Here is a 4,570-nt window from a genome sequence, read left to right as displayed (position 1 = left end):
GCCGTCACGGAGGACGTGCGATCGGCCCGAGGTCACCTAGAGTCGCCAAGTCTAGGACGGGGCTGGCGCCGCAGCGGGCCCGGAGACCCGCCGCGGCCAGGGCTCCCCGGATTGGTTTTAAGTCTGATAAATGCACGCCTTCCTGGAGGGCAGCGCTCTTGGGCACGTATTAGCTCTAGAATTGCCACAGTTATCCGAGTAGCACATCATCAATGCGGAACGATCAAAGGAACCATAACTGATTTAATGAGCCATTCGCAGTTTCACCGTAAAGAATAGTCAGTACTTAGACATGCATGGCTTAATCTTTAAAACAAGCATATACTACTGGCAGGATCAACCAGGTAGCCGAGCTCTGAGGGGTAGACTCTTGGAGTCAGGCTCCGTGAGCTAATGGGAACGCTCGTTGCTGCTGCTGCTACCGCAGCGCTTCTCCGCCGCCGGAGAAGACCTCGCAGACAACATTGGATGGAGCTTAGGGCAGGGGGGCAAGAAAGATGCTCTCGGTCCCTTCCAAGGACCCGAAAAAGCCTTCCCTTCCCCTCCCTCTCGCAGTCGCTGGCTTTCCCCACTCAGTTCAGCCAAGAAGTGGCGCTCGACTCTCACCTCCATCAGCACCTCCGAAGCTCGGACAGCTCCTGTAGGCTGCGCATAGAAGGAAAGCATTGGACGCTCAACTTCAGCACCTCGAGTGTCGGACGGCTCCACCACCACCTCTCCACACTGTTAAGCGAGAGAGACGATAGGAGCCGTCGCGACGTACCCATGCAGCGCCGCCCGCCAACGCACAGAGGAGCGGAGGGGATCGGGCGCCAGGTCCGGGGGAAGGCTGGGAGGGAAGCTACGGCGCTGCTACCCAGCTTTCAACCCTGCGGGACCGGTGCTCCGCTCCTATCGCTCCGGCGAACAGGGTCCGCTACGCTTTCAACACCAGCGCCCGGCAGAGGGCTTGGAGAAGGCTCGCGCGGATCCTCGGTTCGGATCGCCTGGCTTCGCGGGAGCGGCCTTCGGCTAGGGCCGACGACGGCCGGACCGAGCAGATTTGGACCGGGGTGCGGGGCGAGTACCTGCCTCTCTCACGAAGGGAGTGTCACCGGTAAGAAGCCTCTTCCCACGTCTGCTTGCCGACTTACGCTCGCCCCGACGAGAGGCCCAACCGAAAGAGTGGAAAGGGGCAGAGATTTCCAGGGTCGCCCCACCAGGGATGCAATACCCCAGTGCAGACAGTCGGCCCTGCCCCGAACCTACTCGGTGGTTTGAAGGTTAACCTCTTGGGGAAAAGCAGCGATTCGCCTCGCGGTGCGTGCCTCCGCGGATCTAAACCCCCTCGATCGATGTGGGGCCAGAGGACCCCTTTTCCCCGTACGAAACTGTCAGCTCACCATGGGCTCGACGTCCGTGGGTCGGGGAGTTGAGCGCTTACGCGCGGCGGGACCTTATAACCTGCAGCGGCTGAGGAGCGAAGATTTCCAGGGTGGGCCCCCGGGGATGCCATACCCCGAGCAGCCTGTCGGCCCCGCTCCTAGCACGCTGGCAAGCAATGGAGTCTTCCCCGCGGCAGCCACCGCCCTCGCCCTAGCCTCGCCGTCGGTCGATGAAGAACGTCGTTCGCCCTCCTCTGGCTCGGGATTTGGAAACGGCCTGGCCTTCGCCTACTCCGTCGGGCAACTGCCTTCCGCCAGCCCCTTCCCTCGAATCCCCTTCTTCCATTTTAGACCCGATCAGGGGATTGGTCAGCCCAGCCCTGGGGTAAGAAGAGGGGTTGGGGTCGGTTCGGCTTCGGGTGCCCCGCTCGGCCAAAGGTTCCCCTCGCTTTGGAAGCACGCGAGGTCGCGGAGGGTGTCGGGGTTATTTTTTCGGCTCCCTGGCTTCGCGGGAGCGGCCTTCGGCTAGGGCCGAGGCCGTCCGGCCCGCGCAGATTTGGACCGGGGTCCGGGGCGAGTACCTGCCTCTCTCACGAAGGGAGTGTCACCGGTAAGAAGCCTCTTCCCACGTCTGCTTGCCGACTTACGCTCGCCCCGACGAGAGGCCCAACCGAAAGAGTGGAAAGGGGCAGAGATTTCCAGGGTCGCCCCACCAGGGATGCAATACCCCAGTGCAGACTGTCGGCCCTGCCCCGAACCTACTCGGTGGTTTGAAGGTTAACCTCTTGGGGAAAAGCAGCGATTCGCCTCGCGGTGCGTGCCTCCGCGGATCTAAACCCCCTCGATCGATGTGGGGCCAGAGGACCCCTTTTCCCCGTACGAAACGGCCGGCTCACCATGGGCTCGACATCCGTGGGTCGGAGAGTTGAGCGCTTACGCGCGGCGGGACCTTATAACCTGCAGCGGCTGAGGAGCGAAGATTTCCAGGGTGGGCCCCCGGGGATGCCATACCCCGAGCAGCCAGTCGGCCCCGCTCCTAGCGCGCTGACGAGCAATGGAGTCTTCCCCGCGGCAGCCACCGCCCTCGCCTCGCCGTCGGTCGATGAAGAGCCGAGTTCGCCCTCCTCTGCTCGGGACTCGGAAACGGCCTGGCCTTCGCCTACTCCGTCGGGCAACTGCCTTCCGCCAGCCCCTTCCCTCGAATCCCCTTCTTCCATTTTAGACCCGATCAGGGGATTGGTCAGCCCAGCCCTGGGGTAGGAAGAGGGGTTGGGGTCGGTTCGGCTTCCGGTGCCCCCGCTCGGCCAAAGGTCCCCTCGCTTTGGAAGCAGAGGGTGCCGGGGTTATTTTCGGCTTGACGCCTAGTCCGGTCCCTGCCGGTTCCCGTGGAGGCCCGCGGTCAAAACCAGCTCCCCGGCTGTCGGAGCCGGAGCCCCGCAGCCCGAGCGGACGCACCGAGTCCCTCATGTAAGGGATAGCCGCCCCTACGGAACGGCCCGGACTGGGACCAGGCACCCCCAGGCGCCGAAGGGGTGGGTCGGCCGTGTTGCCGAAGCTTAGCCGGCGCTGATGACCGCAGCCCCTAACGATGCCCACAGGCGGGGGAGCCAAGGAGAGCACTAGGAAGACGTGGCGGGGTCGGACGGCTCAATTTCCAGGGTGGGACCCCGGGGGTTCAGTACCCCGGGCATCCGGTCGGTTTCGCCGGCGCGACCCCAAGCCTTCCACGGCCCCCTTCGTGGGTGCAGGGATACCGTGCAGGGTGCAGGCTTAGACGCCAATTCCCCAGAAGTTTTAGGGATAGGGTTTGTCCGGGCGCCACCGCAGCGACAACCTCGCAAGAAGCTCTCTTCCACAAAAGCACGGGCAACGTTCGTGTGCGAGTGTTGGTCTCCCATGGTCTACCGACTCCCCCGGGCGGCCCAAGCGTTACGCCCACGGCCGGGGCCCTCGAGCAGGCGCACCCCTGGTGCCTCTCGTAAGGGAAGGCTACGGTCCTCAACCCCTCGTATGGCGGGGAGGGCGCATTTGAAACGCTAAAGGACGAGCCCTGTTCGGGACCTGGCGGGGATCCGCGGATTGGCGAGAGGGATGGGTCTGCCGTTGGTCAGAGGGGACGCACCCCTGGGACGCAGTTTGGCATTAGCGACCGATGGCCCATCTACGACCATGTACTCCGGGAGCGCCAAGGAGGACGCGGGTGGGCTTTGGGGGCAGACTCAATTTCCAGGGTCTGGGCGCCGGGGGTGCAATACCCTTAAGCGCTCATGTCGGTTTCGTCTGCCGCCCGCCTCTGGCCCGGCTCCTAGTGACGGGTGCTGTGAACGTGCGATCGTGCTTGCGGTTGAAGAGTTCAAAGGCTACCGCTGGGGATAACACGCCCGGGGAATTTAGAAACCCCCCCCTCCGCTACAATCTCTGCTTCTGCCGGACTCGGAGGGGAGCCGCCCCGGGGGCGACCGCTCCCTCTCCTCTTCCGCGGCGTGCCGCGCGCTTCGCCGTCAGCAGCGGAGCGAACCTTTTTCTCGGTCCGCAGCTCTTCAGGCGTAGGCGGGCAGCGCTAACAGGGTACACTGGGGACCACTCGACCGCAACCGCTCCTCCGACCGACGAGCATACCTACCGCGGATACGCCACGGTGGGTCTAAGCCTCGTCGCCGCCGCGAGGAGCAGGCGGGAGCCGTCCCTTTTCGTGCTGCGGAAATAAACCGTGGACACAGAGGTGTGTCTGCGCTCTCCGACCGGGCGGGGGGCGATTGGACTTGCCCGAGGGACACTAGGCGAGGCGCTGCCGCGGGAGCCGGAGCTCCGCGCTGGACGCTGCCGCCGCCGCCGCCGCCCCCCACCCACGGTACGGTGGAGTACGCCCGTTCCATACGCTTCGTAGCAAACCTCAGCCGAAGCAGAGAGTCCTACCGCTGTGGCAGGAGCGGGGCCGTGCGAGGACCACACTGGCACCGCGCTACACAACCTTAGGCAGAGGACCACAGCCGCTCACGGGGAGCGGGGGATTGATGCGCGACCAAGACTGAGGCTAAGGAACGCTTTACCATAAACCGGCCGGGGCCAATACCCCTGACCGAGCAAAGTGCCCTGCCCCGCCGGATCGCGCTGTGTCAGATCGATCAAAAGAGCGGAGAGCCGAGACTCTACCGCTGGGAGTTTGTGGAGAACGGCCTGGCTTGCGTCCCGTCCTCCCGCCCTCG

General features: G+C 64.4%; 1 non-coding gene across 1 annotated transcript in view; it reads right to left on the bottom strand.

The window, feature by feature from the left end:
• The window catches only part of LOC140111058 (18S ribosomal RNA), a 1,883-nt gene extending 1,536 nt beyond the window's left edge, over positions 1-347 (bottom strand). The window contains exon 1 of the ribosomal RNA XR_011851814.1: positions 1-347. This exon is cut by the window's left edge and continues 1,536 nt beyond it. This is a non-coding gene — a ribosomal RNA (18S ribosomal RNA).
• Between the last annotated feature and the right edge of the window lie 4,223 nt (positions 348-4,570).

The sequence above is a fragment of the Engystomops pustulosus genome, unplaced genomic scaffold (genome assembly GCF_040894005.1).
Source record: "Engystomops pustulosus unplaced genomic scaffold, aEngPut4.maternal MAT_SCAFFOLD_372, whole genome shotgun sequence".
NCBI classification, from domain to species: Eukaryota; Metazoa; Chordata; class Amphibia; order Anura; family Leptodactylidae; genus Engystomops; species Engystomops pustulosus.
Note: the sequence above shows the minus strand (reverse complement) of the source record. Positions and strands in the feature narration are given on the sequence as shown.